Source organism: Salvelinus sp. IW2-2015, linkage group LG20 (genome assembly GCF_002910315.2).
Source record: "Salvelinus sp. IW2-2015 linkage group LG20, ASM291031v2, whole genome shotgun sequence".
Classification (NCBI taxonomy): domain Eukaryota; kingdom Metazoa; phylum Chordata; class Actinopteri; order Salmoniformes; family Salmonidae; genus Salvelinus; species Salvelinus sp. IW2-2015.
This window is the reverse complement of record NC_036860.1, coordinates 2,027,125-2,049,602: the sequence shown is the minus strand read 5'-3', so window position 1 is coordinate 2,049,602 and position 22,478 is coordinate 2,027,125. Positions and strand designations below refer to the sequence as shown.

The following is a 22,478-nucleotide window of genomic DNA, read 5'->3' as shown; positions in this document are numbered from 1 at the left end:
TTACCACTGCCAACAGTTCTARCTGGGGAACTTCTACCATTTCTTGGTCGTAGTTGGAACAGTGTAGAGAAAGAGAAGTTTGGACCTGAGAGAGGATGTACATTTATAGAAGTTGAACAGTTTCATCCAGACCATATAAAATGGGGCCATACCCTGCTGTTGCTTCCCTATCAAAAATGTAAAACGTGGTTTTGTAGAGTTGACAGTTTGATGGAGAGTTAGGCTACTCACAATGGACCAACTTCAACCAGATATTCAGTTTCTCACAGTCATGAACACTGTCCCTGTGCTCAGACAAAACTGGCATTGTTTGTAGCGACTGTCCCCAGACTTTTTCTGTCGTATAACATCTAAACAATAGCACATGACACGCACATTACATTAAAAAAATAGTTTCTGGGATGTAGGCTGTGGGGACTTACCATGAGTGGGAGACAAAGGCCTCACAGTGAGACGGGTGGGGCAGCGACAGGCTCAAGCCTAAGCCCTTCTCCCATCTCCCAACTGYTGCACTCTGGTGTATCTGCAAAAGAGAAAACATCAGTCAGTGATTCAGTGTCAACTGTCAGCATTACAGCCAACCTTTGCATAACCCGCTAACTGAAAAACACAAGTCTCATTTCCGATTAAAGTTTATATTCTCAGACTGCATGGCAGACAACATAGGAGTTTAGGATTTTTAATTAAGACATTAGCTTCATATGAATATGGGGCACAGTAACACATGGTGAAGTCAGCATGTGGACACACACCACAGACTCCTGCATTTCTTGCTGTTTGGTGTTTTAGGCCGGGTTTCTGTATAGCACTTTGAGACATCTGCTGATGTAAAAAAGGGCTTCATAATACATTTGATTGATTGACTCCTCCCCTGGGAGAAGAGAGAGGGAGAGATTCTGCCAAGGCCGAGCCATGAAAAACATCGTAAAGAAAATAAAAACTCAGATCTGTCAGAATCCTTTTTCAACATTCTGGCCCCGTTCCTGGACATCCTTCGTTCTTTTACTCTTTCTCCTCCCTCCATTTTGGTGTTCGTGTCTTTTTTTTCCTCGAAGGCGCACCTTGARCCCTTACATGCTGACTACACCGCTCGCGTTGCAAAATTAATTTAGACCTGCATGTTATTAAATTATTGCACCCACATTGCTTGCACGCACCAACAAGCGTCTGCGTTGCCAAGGGCTAAAGTCGAAGTCAGTTCTATTTGTGACCCTGATCGCGCTGCAAGTCCTGCCTCTCCCATCTCCTCATTGGTTTATTGAACCATATACCCACGTGCCATCTCCTCATTGGTTATACCCACGTGGGTGACTGAAAGACGAATGGAGGTCGGTGGTGGTAATACACCTTTTATGAAAGTTAATTGCCAATTGTCATATASAGTTGAAGTCGGGAAGATTACATACACTTAGGTTGGAGTCATTAACTCGTTTTTTCAACCACTCCASAAATTTKTTTTTAACAAACTATAGTTTTGGCAAGTCGGTTAGAACATTTACTTTGTGCATGACACAAGTAATTTTTCCAACAATTGTTTGCAGACAGATTATTTAACTTATAATTCACTGTGTCACAATTGCAGTGGGTCAGAAGTTTACATACACTAAGTTGACTGTGCCTTTAATCAGCTTGGAAAATTACAGAAAATTATGTCATGGCTTTAGAAGCTTCTGATAGGCTAATTGACATCATTTGAGTCAAATGGAGGTGTACCTGTGGATGTATTTCAAGGCATACCTTCAAACTCAGTGTCTCTTTGCTTGACATCATGGGAAAATCAAAAGAAACCAGTCTGGTTCATCCTTGGGAGCAATTTCCAAACGCCTGAAGGTACGTTCATCTGTACAAACAATAGTACGCAAGTATAAAGACCATGGGACCACGCAGCCGTTCATCCACTCAGGAAGGAGACTCGTTCTGTCTCCTAGAGATGAACGTACTTTGGTGTGAACAGTGCAAATCAATCCCAGAACAGCAGCAAAGGATCTTGTGGAGATGCTGGAGGAAACAGGTACAAACCTGAAAGGCCGCTCAGCAAGGAAGAAGCCACTGCTCCAAAACCTCCATAAAAAAGCCAGACTACGGTTGCAACTGCACATGGGGACAAAAGATCATACTTTTTGGAGAAATGTCCTCTGGTCTGATGAAACAAAAATAGAACTGTTAGGCCATAATGACCATCGTTATATTTGGAGTAAAAAGGGGAGGCTTGCAAGCCGAAGAACACCATCCCAACCGTGAAGCACGGGGGTGCAGCATCATGTTGTGGGGGTGCTTTGCTGCAGGAGGACTGGTGCACTTCACAAAATAGATGGCATCATGAGGATGGAAAATTATTGTTGGAAATATTGAAGGCAACATCAAGACATCAGTCAGGAAGTTAAAGCTAGGTCGCAAATGTGGTCTTCCAAATGGACAGTGACCCAAGCATACTTCCAAGTTGTGGCAAAATGGCTTAAGGACAACAAAGTCAAGGTATTGGAGTGGCCATCAAAAGCCCTGACCTCAATCCTATAGAAAATGTTTGGTCAGAACTGAAAAAGTGTGTGCGAGTAAGGAGGCCTACAAACCTGACTCAGTTACACCAGCTCTGTCAGGAGGAATGGGCCAAATTGACAACTTATTGTGGGAAGCTTGTGGAAGGCTACCCGGAATGTTGACCCAGGTTTAATTGTTTAAGGCAATGCTAGCAAATACTAATTGAGTTGTATATTAAACTTCAGACCCACTGGGAATGTGATGAAAGAAATAAAGCTGAAATAAATCAATCATTCCTCTCTACTATTATTCTGACATTTCACATTCTCTCATTTCAACATTCATTCATAAAGTGGTGATCCTTACTGACCTAAGACAGGGAAGTTTTACTAGGATTAAATGTCAGGAATTGTGAAAAACTGAGTTTAAATGTATTTGGCTAAGGTGTATATAAACTTCCGACTTCAACTGTAAGTCCAAAGAAGAAAAGGACTGGGAGGAGGAGAGATGACTAGAAACGAGTCGYTTGACCGTTTTATGTGTGGATTAATTGTCGGAGTAGAGGACCTTGTGCATTTCAGGTAAAATAACTCAACGTTTACATCCCAGGACAAATTAGCTAGCAACAGCAAGCTAGGTAAATAAGACAAKTTAGCTAGCAACTGCAAGCTAGCTAGCTAAATTGGCATAAATGTTTAACGCTTTTCYACTCTTCCCCAAATTAATATAATTGGTTCAGAGTTTGTTTGATATTTTAACCTGCGTGTCTTGATCGCGTTTGGTGTGGGGGGACAAAATCAACTTGCGCTCGATGGCTCGGGGCCGGTTTGGGTACGGTGTTACAGTGCATGGAAAGTTTCCAAATGTTCCGCACAAGAGGAGACATTCATAAGGGGCCTTACCTCAGGTTTCTAAAAGTGAACTCACGGGCAACGCTAGGCTCCTTTGTGCATGCAACACGTTATTGCGGTGTGTGATACAGATACGACTGAGCTATAGCCAAAACACCAGAGATGACAGCTGAGAAGCAGCCCGGTAGACTGGAGCGAGTCAAGGGATTTCAAGTAAGTGACACCTGAACCTGCTCAACTGCAAGAAAGCTGCACATCCTCTATGATGTCATGATTTCCCCCAAGGCATCAAAGGTCCCAATCTCTTGCAGCACTGGCTTTTATGATAACAAAAGAAAGGCTGCGTTACACATGTATGGTCGAGTGAAATATAACTACATGTGGAAGACTAACACAATGCTCAGACTCAAGAGGCTTGCACAAACTGTACTGGCTGACATCTCATGTGGAATTGATGTGGTATTTTCGCATTCAGGTACTAGTCGAATTCAAACAATGTTTAGCAGTACTCTTGGCTATTAAACTGGCCAGGAAAGGCAGAGAGCAGAAGGGAGAGAGAGAAAAGTGAGGACAGAGCAAGAGAGGCATGCCTTTGTTATTTATGCTTTATAGCTGTTGACAGTGCAGAGTGATCCAATACTAGTCAAAGTGAAGAGATATTTCCCCCAAGAAATAAGTTACATATAAGGAGACGCACCAACACACATGCACAGGCGAACACAGTGGGATATTATTCAATACCCTGAATCCACTAGGGGAATGGGGTGATTTTCCAGTTAGGTTATTTGTCTTTGGCTGAGGGAGTAAGCTTAGAGCCCCTCCACTCACCCATAAGTTCAGTCATCCAAACCAGAGAATGAAAGTAAGAGGATGCATCTCCATAGTCTAAAGTAGCTCTCTGACTGAATTTAAAAAGCAGAAAAGATTAAAGAATTTAGCCTAAAAGCTACTGGAAATTATCTTTCACCTCCACACATCAGCGCAGACAAAGGAAAGGAAGGTGCTTGGACAATTGAGTTGTATCGAGTTGAAATCTGGACAACGTACAACAGGTTGGCAGCAAAACTTKAAGTAGCCTACACCATCATCCACCCACCACCAGACAATAGCAAGGCCAGAGTTAGCCATATTACAGTGAATGCTTCAACCAATACTCACTCTGACAATGCATACTGATTCTTACTCAAYCCACAAAATGGCCGATGTGTTGGTGGGTTGCGATCCGTGGGTCCCTATTCAGTTGAATGAGAGGGCAACTGAATTGCTGGGGAAGGATTGAGAGGCGATAGAGAGATCATTCACTTTGTTTGAGAGGGCAGCCCTTGACTCCTACATCTTCTGGCGGGTGTTGGCCCCGGGCGTGGAGGAGAGAATATGGGATCTGTCACATATYCAAATCCTGGCTACGAGTCGCTGGGCACTCTGAACAAAACAGACATTATGTGAAGAGCTAATAGGAAAGAGAGAGAGGGAGATTCGGGTGGTGAGAGCAAGGATGAGTGAAGTGGAGATAAATACAAAAAAACGAAGGGAAGTTATAAAACAGGCTGCACATGAAGATGAAAGACCCAGATGAAGGGGCAGACACGCACAAACCTGGACACACACACACACACACACACACACACACAAACGCTATGCTCAAAGAAACCACAGAGAATGAGACAAGCCACACACAGCACAATGGACAAAGTCAAAAGGAGAAAAAAAATCTCCACCCACCCATAGACAGATACTCAATCCACACATACTGTACAATTCACACACACACGACAGCATCAGGAATCCAAAACATGTTGTGAGACTGAGCACCCTGGGATTTGGGATTTGAGCAGGGAGCACAACCGCAGGGTCACGCTGCCATTACGACAGGATTGGAAAGAAGGGGGTGAGGGTTTGGAGTCGCTGAGCACAGCACTGGGATTTCCACACTGGAGAAGCTCTGAGGTGTTTGTTTGTCCTGTGTTTAACAGAGCCCCTCTCGACCACAGGGCACCAAAGACCTCCAAGTCAGTGAAGCGTGGCAACTCTAGTCACAGTATCTTCACAACGGAATCAAATAGCTCTTACAAAAGCAGCTTCAACTCGTGCTACATACCAAATGTAGGCCTACTAGCTAATTAACATCACGAGATGGGACATGYCTATGGAAGGCTATCCAGTTCTTGAGTTGTCATCAGCAGTCCTGAGGTAAAGGAGACTAGAGGCTGTTCTAGGGCTGCCACATCCAAACCTCTTTCTGCGTGGGCACCATACTCCTACACAGAGTGATGAAAATAACTTCTAAGCTCCAGACGTTTGGATGGCAGTGTGTATATTGCACTTACGGTATGAAAGCCTCGATTGTTGCTTCCTCAGAGTAGAGCTGGCTGAAGTGAGTTGTATAATGGTATGCAGACAGAAGGATAATGAGGTACGGCAAACCAAACCACACAGCCAACAGTGAATAGATTCTCATTCAGATCCTCATTCTTACTGGGGACATTTACTGAAGAATAGAGACGTTAGAGGCAAAGAGTCAATTGTTTCCAGTATCTGGCCTGGTCCCCAGATGTAGCATTATGTGGCCCTCCAGAAGCTGAGCAATGGTTAGCCTACATTTGGATGTCTTTTTTGTGAAATGAAGCCGGGATGATCTTTTACGCTGCAAAAACCTTATCGGTCCATTTGTGTTTTGATACAAAAAACAGCTCAGTAATGAGATGTTACCAGGATTAGATATATTTGTGTTAAAAACATTTTGAAGGTGCTGAAAAACCCAACACCTTGTAGATACAATAGATATCAGTTTCAGCAGAGCACAATGACTTGGCACTTTGCCAGCTTAAGTTTCCCAAGTGCTCCACTAATTTTAGCACAGCTCGAGTGTTAGATGGATGACCCCAACTCCCTGGTGACTCCAAGGCTCAGTGAAGTTGGGGGGGGGTGAGAGAGGGAGGTGGAGATGGAGGGAAGGTGGGTGTCATTCCGTAAGTCTGGATAACTCTGGTCTAGACACGCATACTGGAGCTCAGGATCGGAGGAAGGGAAGGGGGGAGGGGGCTCTCAGGCAAACCATCTGTCTTCGAGCTGATCAAAACCTTGATTACAAGATGATGTGGAGTGGGAGTCGGATAGCCTGCATCTTTAGGATATTCATCCTAAACACTACTGAATAACCCACAACGCATGGGTCATAGGATGCATTCAACAGATACATCCTGTGTACCATTCATGTTTGCAATGAGAGGATAGTATGCTCTGTAGCGTACACCAAAAACTTGCATCCTTTTCTCCAGGAAGTGAATTTCAGATTTGAATGGCCCTCGATGTGTCCTGGTTGACCATTTTGATATTTATAGATATCTTTTGTCTTATAAAAAAAATGGTCCTGCATCTTCTTAACAGGGGACTTGCCCCAATGCCTGCCCCCCTACTTGCTACCCATAGTATATATATATTTAGGCCACTCTTTGTTTGCGTCAAGGGCACTGGGCAACAGAAGGTCAGAGGACAAGCACGACATGGATAAATATATATGGGGATGAAGAATTGAGGGGAGTACAAAACCCCCTCCTTGCTGTCACAATAGCCACATAGGCCAGTGTTTGCAGTCACTTCAGCCAAGTATAATTTCTGTGCAACTTAAAAACAAAACTAAATATCTGTGGTGGACAGAGAGACACTAAGCTTTAATATCTCTGGCGAGATGAGCCATCAGAATATTCTGGTTCCTCATTCTATTTTTCATGTTCTGACTGCATGATTTTCTTTTCAAAAGGGTTTAATTTATTGCTTGCCTTCTTGGCTATCAGACCGGAGGTGACAGCCAGACAAGAAAACAAATAAGAGAAGACTCATTCCACACAGAATGAAACTCAATGAAGCAGATTCTCTTCCTCCTCAGAGCACCGCTGCTATTCAGTACCCACTGCCCCCTTGGCAGACTGCATTTGTCATCCCTTAGTATGAAATAACATTGGTCCCCCCACTCCTACCCCTTATGTTCCCCCTGACACCCCTCTCAGCCATCCAACTTCATCTCTCATTCCCTTAAAAGCAGCCTGATCTGCTCCTATTTCCTGTTGGCCTGCTGTGCCCCTGCCAGGGGGGCTTAGCAGGGTTAACACCCCAGGCAGAGGGGCAAGGGGTCTGTGGCGAGGGAAGGGCTTGGCGAGAAGCAAGCCCGGTTCTTTCTGTGGTCAGTGACAGGTCAGTAAAAAGACCCTGTCAGGGCTGATGCACGAGGACAAGCAGAAAAGAAGGGAAGGAGAGGTGACAGGCAGACACCCAGTCCTCCATCCTCTTAGCATTCTGCCAGAACCCAACACATAGCCAAGGGTGTGTCAGATGTGTCAGTTAGGACCGACCTTCCTGCGGTCGCTCCACCAGATTTCCTTGTCTGTATGTACCGAGCACATTTAATATCAGTCTTTCCCAGCAGGGGGTTCTTGTTCCTGGGCTTAGACCCACATTTTAGTCTCTGGCGGCACAGCGTGATCTGTGCATTATATCCATCTGTGCTTTGGTTTCATAAAGACGTAATTAAGGAAGAGCTCCTCTCAGAGTCCAATAATAACTACTTAATTTTGCGTAAAGTTATGCATCATATTCTCAAAATGTTTTGTGTTTGGAAAGAACATTACCTAGCTTGCTATTAAAACCATTTTAGTCATTTGACGACTTCCGTATTGAGCGAGTCACTGGCTTGAACTTGCAACTTGCAGACGTGTTGCTGTGCGTTTTGTGGCCAACCTTACTTTGCTACCTGACAACTTTACGATTTTTACTTTTTAATCACCGTTTATATTTTTAGTTTTTCCGCTCAATCCCCCCCCCCATTCAACTTTTTCACTCCGGACGCTTTATCTGGACACGGTTCATCAGGACCTCCAACAGCCGAAGCTAATTGCAGTTGCTGTACTCATAATATACAGGAGAACGATCGCCTTACGGCGAGGATAGCTGTGCTGCAAGCCCAGCTTCAAGCGCAATCGTTAGGCACGGGTAATTTCAGTGTAGGAAAGGATGAAACAGCGTCTGTGCCACCAGTAAGTACAGATAGTAGAATAAATCCCTCGCACAGCCCCCGCAGCCGGACAACTTTCTCATGGCTTCTGGAGGGAAATGCTGTAGGAATGCTCAACCGATGTTGCTCATTCAGCCGACAGAAAACCTTCAACCGGTTTTCCCCATTAAGCAGCGAGTCGGAGTCTGAGGCCGAGCCTTCTCGTCTCTACTCCTCCCGTTACGGGGTCTGAGACGCTGAAGCTTCCCCCCATTAGCTCTGACAAATTGAAAACCCTAGTCATTGGCGACTCCATTGCCCGCAGTATTAGACTTAAAACTAATCATCCAGCGATCATACACTGTTTACCAGGGGGCAGGGCTACCGACGTTAAGGCTAATCTGAAGATGGTGCTGGCTAAGGCTAAAACTGGCGAGTGTAGAGAGTATAGAGATATTGTTATCCACGTCGGCACCAACGATGTTAGGACGAAACAGTCAGAGGTCACCAAGCGCAACATAGCTTCAGCGTGTAAATCAGCTAGAAAGATGTGTCGGCATCGAGTAATTGTCTCTGGCCCCCTCCAGTTAGGGGGAGTGATGAGCTCTACAGCAGAGTCTCAACTCAATCGCTGGTTGAAACGTTTTTCTGCCCCTCCCAAAAGATAGAATTTGTAGATAATTGGCCCTTTCTGGGACTCACCCACAAACAGGACCAAGCCTGGCCTGCTGAGGAGTGACGGACTCCATCCTAGCTGGAGGGGTGCTCTCATCTTATCTACCAACATAGCCAGGGCTCTAACTCCTCTAGCTCCACAATGAAATAGGGTGCAGGCCAGGCAGCAGGCTAGGCAGCAGGCTGTTAGCCAGCCTGCCAGCTTAGTGGAGTCTGCCACTAGCATAGTCAGTGTAGTCAGCTCAGCTATCCCCATTGAGACTGTGTCTGTGCCTCGACCTAGGTTGGGCAAAACTAAACATGGCGGTGTTCGCCTTAGCAATCTCACTAGGATAAAGACCTCCTCCATTCCTGCCATTATTGAAAGAGATCATGATACCTCACATCTCAAAATAGGGCTACTTAATGTTAGATCCCTCACTTCAAAGGCAGTTATAGTCAATGAACTAATCACTGATCATAATCTTGATGTGATTGGCCTGACTGAAACATGGCTTAAGCTTAGCCTGATGAATTTACTGTGTTAAATGAGGCCTCACCTCCTGGTTACACTAGTGACCATATCCCCCGTGCATCTAATTTTTGGTGATTTTAATATTCACATGAAGTCCACAGACCCACTCCAAAAGGCTTTCGGAGACCATCATCAACTCAGTGGGGTTTGTCCAACATGTCTCTGGACCTACTCATGCCACAGTCATACTCTGGCCTAGTTTTGTCCCATGGAATAAATGTTGTAGATCTTAATGTTTTTCCTAATAATCCTGGACTATCGGACCACCATTTTATTACGTTTGCAATCGCAACAAAATAATCTGCTCAGACCCCAACCAAGGAGCATCAAAAGTCGTGCTATAAATTCTCAGACAACACAAAGATTCCTTGATGCCTTTCCAGACTCCTTCTGCCTACCCAAGGAAGTCAGAGGACAAAAATCAGTTAACCCACCTAACTGAGGAACTCAATTTAACCTTGCGCAATACCCTAGATGCAGTTGCACCCCTAAAAACATTTGTCATAAGAAACTAGCTCCCTGGTACACAGAAAATACCGAGCTCTGAAGCAAGCTTCCAGAAAATTGGAACGGAAATGGCGCCACACCAAACTGGAAGTCTTCCGACTAGCTTGGAAAGACAGTACCGTGCAGTATCGAAGAGCCCTCACTGCTGCTTGATCATCCTATTTTTCCAACTTAATTGAGGAAAATAAGAACAATCCTAAATTTATTTTTGATACTGTCGCAAAGCTAACTAAAAAGCAGCATTCCCCAAGTGAGGATGGCTTTCACTTCAGCAGTAATAAATTCATGAACTTCTTTGAGGAAAAGATCATGATCATTAGAAAGCAAATTACGGACTCCTCTTTAAATCTGCGTATTCCTCCAAAGCTCAGCTGTCCTGAGTCTGCACAACTCTGCCAGGACCTAGGATCAAGAGAGACACTTAAGTGTTTTAGTACTATATCTCTTGACACAATGATGAAAATAATCATGGCCTCTAAACCTTCAAGCTGCATACTGGACCCTATTCCAACTAAACTACTTAAGAGCTGCTTCATGTGCTCGGCCCTCCTATGTTGAACATAATAAACGGCTCTCTATCCACCGGATGTGTACCAAACTCATTAAAAGTTGCAGTAATAAAGCCTCTCTTGAAAAAGCCAAACCTTGACACAGAAAATATAAAAACTATCGGCCTATATCGAATCTTCCATTCCTCTCAAAAAAAAATGAAAAAGCTGTTGCGCAGCAACTCACTGCCTTCCTGAAGACAAACAATATATACGAAATGCTTCAGTCTGGTTTTTAGACCCATCATAGCACTGAGACTGCACTTGTGAAGGTGGTAAATGACCTTTTAAATGGCGTCAGATCGAGGCTCTGCATCTGTCCTCGTGCTCCTAGACCATCGATCACCACATTCTTTTGGACGAGATTGGAAACCCAAATTGGTCTACACGGACAAGTTTCTGCCTGGTTTAGATCTTAATCTGTCGGAAAGATATCAGTTTGTGTCTCTGTGAATGGTTTGTCTCTGACAAATCAACTGTACATTTCGGTGTTCCTCAGGTTCCGTTTTAGGACCACATGTTTCAGCTATATATTTACCTCTTGGGGATGTCATTCGAAAACATACATGTTAACTTCACTGCTATGCGGATGAACACACGCTGTCCATTTCAATGAAACATGGTGAGCCCCAAATTGCCCGCTCGCTAGAAGCCTCTGTTTCAGACATAAGAAGTGGATGGCTGAAAACGTTCTACTTTTAAAATCGGACAAAACAGAGATGCTTGTTCTAGTCCCAAGAAACAAGAGATCTTCTGTTAAATCTGACAATTAATCTTGAATGGTTGTAAAGTCATCTCAGATAAAACTGTGAAGGACCTCGGCGTTACTCTGGACCCTGATCTCTCTTTTGACGACATATCAAGACTGTTTCAAGGACAGCTTTTTTCCATCTACGTAACATTGCAAATCAGAAACTTTCTGTTAAAAAATGATGCAGAAAAATGTATCCATGCTTTGTTTACTTTCTAGGTTAGACTACTGCAATGCCTCTCTTTCTGGCTACCCGGAAAAGCACTAAATAAAATTCAGTTAGTGCTAATACGGCTGCTAGAATCCTGACTAGAACAAACAATTTGATCATATTTAATCCAGTGCTAGCCTCCCTACACTGCTTCCTGTTTAAAGAGGGCTGATTTCAGGTTTTTATTGTTAACCTACAAAGCGTTACATGGACTTGCTCCTACCTATCTTTCCGAGTTGGTCCTGCGTCACATCACTACACGTACCGCTACGGTCACAAGACGCAGGCCTCCTAATTGTCCCTAGAATTCCTAAGCAAACAGCCTGGAGGCAGGGCTTTCTCCTATAGATCTCCATTTTTATGGATGGTCTCTGCCTACCCATGTGGAGACGCAGACTCCGGTCTCAACTTTAAGTCTTTATTGAAGACTCATCTCTTCAGTAAGGTCCTATGATTGGTGTAGTCTGGCCCAGGAGTGTGAAGGTAAAACGGAAAGGCTCTGGAGCAACGAACCGCCCTTGGGCTGTCTCTGCCTGGCCGGTCCCCTCTCTCTACTGGGATAACCCTATTACAGGGACTGAGTCCACTGGGCTTACTGGTGCCTCTTTCATGCCGTCCTAGGAGGGGTGGTTCACTTGAGTGGGTTGAGTCACTGACGTGGTTCTTCCTGTCTGGGTTGGCGCCCCCCTTGGGTTGTTGCCGTGGCGGAAGATCTTTGTGGGCTCTACTGGCTCGTCTCAGGTGGTAAGTTGGTGGTTGAAGATATCCTCTATGGTGCGGGGGCTGTGCTTGGCAAAGTGGGTGGGGTTATATCCTTCCGTTTGCGGCCTGTCCGGGGTATCATCGGATGGGGCCACAGTGTCTCCTGACCCCGTCCTTTCTCAGCCGCCAGTATTTATGCTGCATTAGTTTTGTGTGTCGGGGGCTAGGGTCAGTTTGTTATATCTGGAGAACTTGTCCTGTCTTATCCGGTGTCCTGTGTGAATTAAGTATGCTCTCTCTAATTCTCTCGGAGGACCTGAGCCCTAGGACCATGCCTCAGACGACCTGACATGATGACTCCTTGCTGTCCCCAGTCCACCTGGCCGTGCTGCTGCTCCAGTTTCAACCTGTTCTGCGGCTGCTGCTATGAAGCCTGACCTGTTCACCGGACGTGCTACTGTCCAGACCTGCTGTTTTCAAACTCTCTAAGAGACCGCAGGAGCGGTAGAGATACTCTTAATGATCGGCTATGAAAAGCCAACTGACATTTACTCCTGACGTGCTGCACACTCGACAACTACTGTGATTATTATTATTTGACATGCTGGTCATTTATGAACATTTGAATATCTTGGCCATGGTTCTGTTATAATCTCCACCCGGCACAGCCAGAAGAGGACTGACCACCTCTCAGCCTGGTCCTCTCTAGGTTTTCTTCCTAGGTTTTGGCCTTTCTAGGGAGTTTTTCCTAGCCACAGTGCTTCTACACCTGCATTGCTTGCGGTTTGGGGTTTAGGCTGGGTTTCTTTACAGCACTTTGAGATATCAGCTGATGTACGAAGGGCTATTAAATAAAGTTTGATTTGATTTGATTTAGTGTTACCACGTTTAACTACACTGAGGTGTGAAAGCTAGATTAGTTTCAAATCAACTAGAGAAAGCCTGTCAGTATAAGAGTTACCACAGCTTCAGTCCTGCAAATTTATCCCACAAAAAAGACACTACATAAAAAAAAAAAACTAGTAAGCATCTTTCTCTCACACCCAGCAATAGCAGACTGGCAAGTAGCAAACTTAATTACTGTTAACACAGAAATACCAACCGGGAGCTTGGGAGGTACCATCAGGGCAAAAATGATTCTCTCCAGCTCCGATAGGCATATGGCACCAGTCGATCATAAACAAATCATTTTCAGGAGTTGCTGACAACACATTGTTTGCTCTGAACTAATATAAAGACATTATTTAGATACCTCAAAATCGTGGAATTGCCTCGTGCATATAAGTCTGATGCCTAAGCGAGACCGTGGACCTTCATCTGTGGGGTTCTGAGTTGTTGCCAGTTTCTTCCAGTGTAACAGCAAAAAAAATGTTCTGAGGTCAGAAAATGCATCTGTATCTCTATAAATCCAGTCTCAAATTTGCAGTGAGGTGTTCAGACCAGAAACGTCCCATGACATTGACGGCATATCCAAACAAACACATATCCCTGGTCTATCCTGAGACTTGGGTCATTCCTTGAGTGATCCTCAAGACCAACAGTCCAAAGATGCACAGTAGACAATAGGAACTAGCAATGATGTGAGACTACTTTGTGGTAGGATGTGCCAGAGAAGGACCAGAGTATGATGAGATAAGAGCCTTCTCTGGGGCTGGAGAGGAGCTCTACTGGCACTCCTTTAAAATTTAGCCATCCCACATCCTTTATCCATCCCTTCCAAAATACATCTCCAATTAGTCAATTACAACATCGGCGTGCCACTAGAGACGGAAAATGGTGCAATTTCACAGTCGTCCCTTGGGACCTGTGAGGAGTAGGCACTCTGCCTGGCGAGGACTTGAAGTACTAGTGTGAGCAGTCAAGATGAGGAAAGTCATAGGTGCTTCGTGTTTAAACGCGAGGACGAAGCCTGGAGAATTTTGACATGTTCTTGCTCTGAATAGCCTGAGGGGATAGTAAGTCAGTGTTGGAAGGGTGGCAGAAAGACGCCAGTACTGTAGTCAGACGTTCTGCCACAGGAAGTGTGAGAGGATGGGGATTCACACCTGATGGTCTGTGTCTGACACTGGTCAGGGAGAAGACTGGCCTGCATAAGAAGGGAGGCTACCAGAGAATTCTACTGGCCAATATAAAGGGAAACGGAGATACCTAGTCAGTTGTACAACTCAATGCCTTCAACTGAAATGTATCTTCTGCAATAAACCCAACCCCTCTGAAATCAGAAGAGGTGGGGGCTGCCTTAATCGACATCCACATCTTTGGTGCCCGATGGGAAGTGGGATAAACTGCCTTCTCAGGGGCAGAAAGACAGATTTTTACCTTGTCAGCACAGGGATTCAATCCAGCAACCTTTTGGTTACTGGCCCAACTCTAACCACTAGGCTTAAGCCACTCAAGCTAAGCCCAAACAAATTAATGATATCCCTCCAACTGAGAGGGTTAATTTCCTGACATGCAAAGCCCTTAGAGGGGAAAAGTGTAATTCTACTGAATAATCTCAAATGTCATTTTTTTCCCCCATGAGGAACAAAACTCTAAACTGGAGCGTCATGATATCACTCTATTCCGTGATGTCCTTCTAAACTGAAACTTGAGTGAATGAAATGAGTCATTGCATTTCTCTGATTTCTCTTCATTCCTCGAGGTTGAAGTCATCCAGGTTATTAAAACAGCCTATRGTAATGGTTTTTGGTATCAGTAAACTATGATAGATGTAATTATTTTCATARAGGCTTAGACTGTTACGCCACTAGTGACGGTAATCAATACAGTAACATATCGGGATATTATTTTTGATATTTTGTATCGTTTTGAGAATATCACAATACTATTTTTGCGCTAGTTGGCTGTACCAGCACCAAAACTCCATTATTTTTCCCTTCATAGCTTGTTCTCCCTCTTCTTTTTACAATAGGGAGCCAATTTATTTACAGCACTTTTATTTCCATGATTGAGCAAAAATTATTTTTTCACGGCTCTTGTCCGTCTGCAGCAGACAAGGTGAACAATGTTTGGAACATCGAATCACAATAAAATCACAGTACCAAATCGCAATACATATAGAATTGTGAGAATCGCAGTACATATCATGCACTCAAGTATATGAGATAATATCGTACTGTAAGGTCCATGGCAATTCCCAGCCCTATTCTCCACCATTCCAAATGTAAGTATTTCAGTGGCTCTTCTGTGGAACAGGATAAGCAACCTCCTCCAGAGTGTGATCTCCTGATCTCAAGAACATAATGTGGTTCTTCAACAGAATCCTTTTGTATTTCAGACRKGTGCATGCTTCCATTCTAAGCACGCAGGGACATACCGGGAGAACGACAGTACAAGATGGATGACCTTACACACAGTGATTGGTTATTATTGCAGCAATCCAATGCATGGCTCTATAGAGAGTTGTAGCACTGTGAGCCAAGATGGCAGGACACATGTTGGGAAGCTGTGGCCGTGACTGTGTGTGTGTGTGTTAGGGATGTGTCAAATGAAAAATGTGCATCCATTTCAGATGGTTAAGCATTGCACCTGTACTACCATTACTGTACCTCAATTCCACCATAAAGTTTAKATTTCCTTCTCATTTAACTGCTCAAAGTATTGCCATATAGGACTTCGCTGCTGTCGCTTGCCTTTCGCCACCATTTTTCCAACTGTTAACTTCTCTAGGATAGGGGATAGCATTTTCACATTTGGATGAAAAGAGTAAACAGAGAGTAGAGTAAACTGCCTCCTACTCAGTCTCAGATGCTAATATATGCATAGTATTATTAGTATTGGATAGAACACACTGAAGTTTCTAAAACTGTTTGAATCATACCTGTGACTATAACAGAACTTATTTGGCAGGCAAAACACAGAGGACAAACCATTCAGACTTTTTGTTTGTTTTTGAGGTCACTCTTTTCAATGGGTTTTCATTGGGAATCCAGATTTCTAAGGGACCTTCCTGCAGTTCCTATCGCTTCCACTGGATGTCAACAGTCTTTAGAAATTGGTTGAGGTTTTTCCTTTGAGAAATGAAGAAGTAGCCATGTTCAGAATGAGGCTCCAGTGAAGTGTACTGTTTGTTAGAGGCGCGTGACCAGGAAAGCATGCTACACATTGTTTTCCTCCGGTATTGAACACAGATCATCTCGTCTTCAATTTATCCATTTATTACATTCAAAAATACCTAAAGTTTGTATTACAAAAGTAGTTTGAAATGTTTGGACAAAGCTTACAGGTAACTTTTGAGATATTTGTATCATGTTGTGCAAGTTGGAACCGGTGTTTTTCTGGATCAAACGCGCCAAATAAATGGACATTTGGATATACAGTGGGGAGAACAAGTATTGATAACCTGCAAAATCGGCAGTGTTTCCTACTTACAAAGCATGTAGAGGTCTGTAATTTTTATCATAGGTACACTTCAACTGTGAGAGACGGAATCTAAAACAAAAATCCAGAAAATCCCATTGTATGATTTTTAAGTAATTAATTTTATTGCATGACATAAGTATTTGATCACCTACCAACCAGTAAGAATTCCGGCTCTCAACAGACCTGTCGTTTTTCTTTAAGAAGCCCTCCTGTCTCCACTCATTACCTGTATTAACTGCACCTGTTTGAACTCGTTACCTGTATAAAAGACACCTGTCCACACACTCAATCAAACAGACTCCAACCTCTCCACAATGGCCAAGACCAGAGAGCTGTGTAAGGACATCAGGGAAAAATTGTAGACCTGCACAATGCTAGGATGGGCTACAGGACAATAGGCAAGCAGCTTGGTGAGAAGGCAACAACTGTTGGAGCAATTATAGAAAATGGAAGAAGTTCAAGATGACGGTCAATCACCCTCGGTCTGGGGCTGCATGCAAGATCTCACCTCGTGGGCATCAATGATCATGAGGAAGGTGAGGGATCAGCCCAGAACTACACGGCAGGACCTGGTCAATGACCTGAAGAGAGCTGGGACCAAAGTCTCAAAGAAAACCATTAGTAACACACTATGCCGTCATGGATTAAAATCCTGCAGCGCACGCAAGGTCCCCCTGCTCAAGCCAGCGCATGTCCAGGCCCGTCTGAAGTTTGCCAATGACCACCTGGATGATCCAGAGGAGGATGGGAGAAGGTCATGTGGTCTGATGAGACAAAAATAGAGCTTTTTGGTCTAAACTCCACTCGCCGTGTTTGGAGGAAGAAGAAGGATGATGAGTACAACCCAGAAACACCATCCCAACCGTGAAGCATGGAGGTGGAAACATCATTCTTTGGGGATGCTTTTCTGCAAAGGGACAGGACGACTGCACCGTATTGAGGGGAGGATGGATGGGGCCATGTATCGCGAGATCTTGGCCAACAACCTCCTTCCCTCAGTAAGAGCATTGAAGATGGGTCGTGGCTGGGTCTTCCAGCATGACAACGACCCGAAACACACAGCCAGGGCAACTAAGGAGTGGCTCCGTAAGAAGCATCTCAATGAACCCAATAGAAAATCTTTGGAGGGAGTTGAAAGTCCATATTGCCCAGCGACAGCCCCGAAACCTGAAGGATCTGGAGAAGGTCTGTATGGAGGAGTGGCCAAAATCCCTGCTGCAGTGTGTGCAAACCTGGTCAAGAACTACAGAAACGTATGATCTCTGTAATTGCAAACAAAGGTTTCTGTACCAAATATTAAGTTCTGCTTTTCTGATGTATCAAATACTTATGTCATGCAATAAAATGCAAATAAAATACTTAATCATACAATGTGATTTTCTGGATTTTTTAGATTCCGTCTCTCACAGTTGAAGGTGTACCTATAATAAAAATTACAGACCTCTACATGCTTTGTAAGTAGGAAAACCTGCAAAATCGGCATTGTACAAATACTTGTTCTCCCCACTGTATATCGACGGAATTAATTCGAACAAAATGACCATTTGTGATGTTTATGGGACATATTGGAGTGCCAACAGAAGAAGCTCGTCAAAGGTAAGGCATGAATTATATCTATATTTCTGCATTTTGTGTCGCACCGGGAGTGTTGAAATATGATGGTCTGTGATTGTTAGCTGTGGTGCTATCCTCAGATAATAGCATTGTTTGCTTTCGCTGTAAAGCATTTTTGAAATCTGACACGTTGGCTGGATTCACAACAAGTGTAGCTTTAATTTGGTATATTGAATGTGTGATTTCATGAAAGTTMAACTTTTATAGTAATTTATTTGAATTTGGCGCTCTGCATTTTCACTGGATGTTGGCCAGGTGGGACACTACCGTCCCACATATCCCAGAGAGGTTAACAACAAATGGTGGAGAGTTGACTCCTTGCATGTCGACTACCAGTGTCGACTCCCATTTCGGAGTGTCAAGATTAGAATCCACTAGGAATCYACTCTTAAATTCCATATTTTTGGAAAGGAAGAGACTAGTTGCTGTACTTCCGAGAACAATCAAAACACTTGCATCTTTCATAGCGAGCTAGTAAGGGACGAGAGAGAGAGGTACAGTATAGGCAGGTCGGCCACCAGGCAGACAGGCCTAGTGCATGGTTCTGACTATCTAGCAGCAAAAAAAAGAAGACAATTTTTTTTTTTTAAAGGCTGAAGAAAAGTAGTGCGCATCTGTCTTGGTAATCTGTCTTGCATGCCTCCCAAATTCACCAAAGTAGCCTAAAGTTCCTCTTCCTCTCTGGTTTTATTTAAATTACACAACTTTCCCCAGCCCTTTATAGCCTATCATCTAGTTAGGCTATAACAAGGAAAATAAAGTTGTGTGATAACTGCACTGTGATTGTAATTTTGTGGGGCGATCCTGATTTCGTTTAATCGTTTTAACGTTTAAACGTTCACACCCCTAATGTGAGGCCTAACCCACTGAACGAGGTAAGGAGGTGCATGAATTTGTTTCTTTAATTTGCATGACAATTTGTTTGCCACCATCCCCAGAAGGCATTGTTCATGCTAGCGCGTACAAACAAACCAAAAATAATGGTGGAAAGATATTCATAGCTTTTTCATTTTCCCTTTGATTGCTCAAGCATTTAACTTTTTTTAATAGACAAGATAAATAGAATCTACTCTTTTAGGTAAAATAACAATTAAAACCATGAAACACTCACTGTCATTTTTCTCACTGTAAAGGTGAGGATAATGGAGGGAAAGGGAAATGGATGACATCTTCAGAAACATTGACCTTTGTTAACTCTGTGGTAGACAGACACATAGTGAGCTTCAATGATGGTTAAAAATGAGATTGAGCTGGAGCTGAGCTCCAATGTTGCTAAGAGARTTTACTAGGCCTAATTCATCTCCTGGAAACAGTGTCTTATCCATTTCCTTTGCCCCTAAAGCATGGGGATATGGTTGGCATGTCTTCCCTAGGTGCATCTTCCTAATGAAACCCACAGTAACCTCAGGGGGACATCTGCTGAGCGGGCCTCACCAGTGCTCTCCTGGAGATGGCACTAGATTGGAGTTGGAAAGTAGGAGCCATTCCTCTAAAAGTCAATTAAGAACTCATTAGCCCATCCATTAGCGGACATCGGCCCTGAGGCCCCCTCTCTCTCTATATACGCTCTCTGTGTGTAAAAAAAAAWWAKCAGATAAAAAAAGGGACCATATGCATGATCAGGTAAAATAATAACCCAATGTTCATCTCCCAGAACAAACTGCTAGCAACAGCTATCTAGCTAAATGTCCATAAATTAATATACAGTATATTCAGAAGGTTTTTCAGACCCCTTCACTTTTTCCAAAATGTCTTGTTACAGCCCTATTCTAAAATGAAAAAAACATTTTTTACTTCAACCTACACACAATACCCCATAATGACAAAGTGAAAACAGGTTTTTAGACTTTTTTTTAAACAGAAATTAAAAACACAGAAACACCTTATTTACATAACTATTCAGACCCTTTGTTATGAGACACGAAATTGAGATCAGGTACATCCTCTTTCTATTGATCATCATTGAGATGTTTCTACAACTTGCTTGGAGTCCACCTGTGGTAAATTAAATTGATTGGACAAGATTTGGAAAGGCACACACCTGTCTATAAAGAGGTCCCACAGTTGACAGTGCATGTCAGAGCAAAAACCAAACCATGAGGTCAAAGGAATTACCTGTAGAGCTCTGACACAGGATTGTGTCGAGGCACAGATCTGGGGAAGGGTACCAACACATTTCTGCAGCATTGAAGATCCCCAAGAACACAGTGGCCTCTATCATTCTTATAATGGAAGAAGTTTGGAACCACCAAGACTCTTCCTAGAGCTGGCTGCCCAGCCAAACTGAGCAATCGGTGAAGGGCCTTWGTCAGGGAGGTGACCAAGAACCCGATGGTTACTTTGACAGAGCTCCAGAATTCCTCTGTAGAGATGGGAGAACCTTCCAGACAACCATCTCCTCAGCACTCCACCAATCAGGCCTTTATGGTAGAGTGGCCAAACGGAAGCCACTCTTCAGTAAAAAGGCACATGACAGCCCGCTTGGAGTTTACCAAAAGGCACCTAAAGACTCTCAGACTAGTGATGTATTGAATACATTTTTGGATGATACTGATAACCGATATATTTTTGCGGCATTTTAAGCATTCTAGTACAGTTAAACAGTTAACACACACATGGACGCAGCGGTCTAAGGCACCGCATCTCAGTGCAAGAGGCATCACTACAGTCCCTGGTTCYAATCCAGGCTGTATAACATCCGGCCGTGATTGGGAGTCCCATAGGGCGGTGCACAATTGGCCCAGCGTCATCCAGGTTTGGCCGGGGTAGGTCGTCATTGTAAATAAGAATTTGTTCTTAACTGACTTGCCTAGTTAAATAAAGGTTAAATAAAAAATWGTGTAGTTGGTTCTGGTATTTGAACCTGTGTACCAMGATCACAACTAGTGGGGATAGAAAAAAAATACACACACACCCGGTGTAACCAAGGTGTAAGACTCTCTCTCCTGACTTAATGACCCTGACCTTAGAGGGAGAAGCCTTTTGGGGTAGCCTACTGTACCAACCAGGAAGATCTCAATCAAAGAAGATCACCTGGCAGATCTTTGCTCTAATAGCTGCTGCTGAGTGAGCCATCAAGATCAAAGAACAGGGAGAGCTCAGTTGCAGTGCATCTACCTATTTTCTTGCAATGGTCTGAGGTTTGTTTTAGGACGTGGAAAAGCAGATAAGAGTATATTAGTGTGGCAAGAATAACATGAATGACACAAGTTAGRTTTAAATCATTTGTGAAACATCCTTTTGATTGCATGGCTGCACTGAAGTAGCAGCCTGTATCACATCCACAGTGTATACTGACTTGTTCATGGAAGTGGCCAATCCCTTCTCCACTCCCACATCTATAATGACCTGAGCTTCTGGATYACGGAGAGGAGAGCTTTAGCAGAGTAGGCTGTGGAGCTCCTGCGTTGGAGGTGCTTCAGTGTCTCTGTACTCCGGTGCAACCCAGGGCGAAACGCAGCCTACTCCCCCTCCCTCCAKCGCACCCTCTTCTATCGCTTCTCTCTACCTCTATCTCTCTTCCTAGTCCCACGCTGAGGATTGGATGCTGGACCAGAGGGGCGGAGGGGTATTTTTAGCCAGCACCGTGTGCTGAAACAGCAGAGAGRCCTGTGCCCTAGCAAGGACAAAATCCACCATCCGGAAGAGGGAGAGAGAGATTGGAATAGAGAGAAAAAAAGATATATTCACAAGAAAATTACATTTCTGTAGCCCCTGAGGAAAAGGCTTTAAAGAGGGGAGCCGGTGTCACGTCTAGAGACACCGATAAAGATGAAGATACATTTATCTCTAATATTCTGTCCAGGATGATGTTTAACTGCATTTTTTCTAAGAGGAAAATGTAGGCCTAATCCAATTTATATTTATGCCTCCAAAATGGCACACATAAATTGCATTATCTGCCTATGCCTTGATTCTAATGTTTAAACCATTCTGAGAAGAGCCATGAAGTCTGAAATATCTTATGCTAATATGTCTATAAATAAATGGCCTATGAGAGCACACACTTGCGCATCAGCAAGAGTGAAAGCTGCAATATCAGTCTCCAGCAACCCATTTTCTATATTTGAGTGCATCTCGTGTCTGTTCATACACTCCGTACTTATTTGGACAGCGAAGCAAAAACATACATTTTGGATTTGAGAGCAAATGTTTCATATGAGGGTACATAATGTCCCCTTTTATTTTAGGGTATTTTCATACATATCTGTTTTACCATTTACAAATGAAAGCACTTGACCTTCTGAAGTTGTCATAAGTATTTGGAAAAATTCA

General features: G+C 43.7%; 1 protein-coding gene across 1 annotated transcript in view; it reads right to left on the bottom strand.

The window, feature by feature from the left end:
- Positions 1-22,478, bottom strand: part of LOC111981951 (protein TANC2-like) — a 145,570-nt gene that overhangs the window by 104,802 nt on the left and 18,290 nt on the right. Inside the window, 1 exon segment of the mRNA XM_070433765.1 lies at positions 423-523. The gene's annotated coding sequence lies outside the window, so the exon portion shown is untranslated.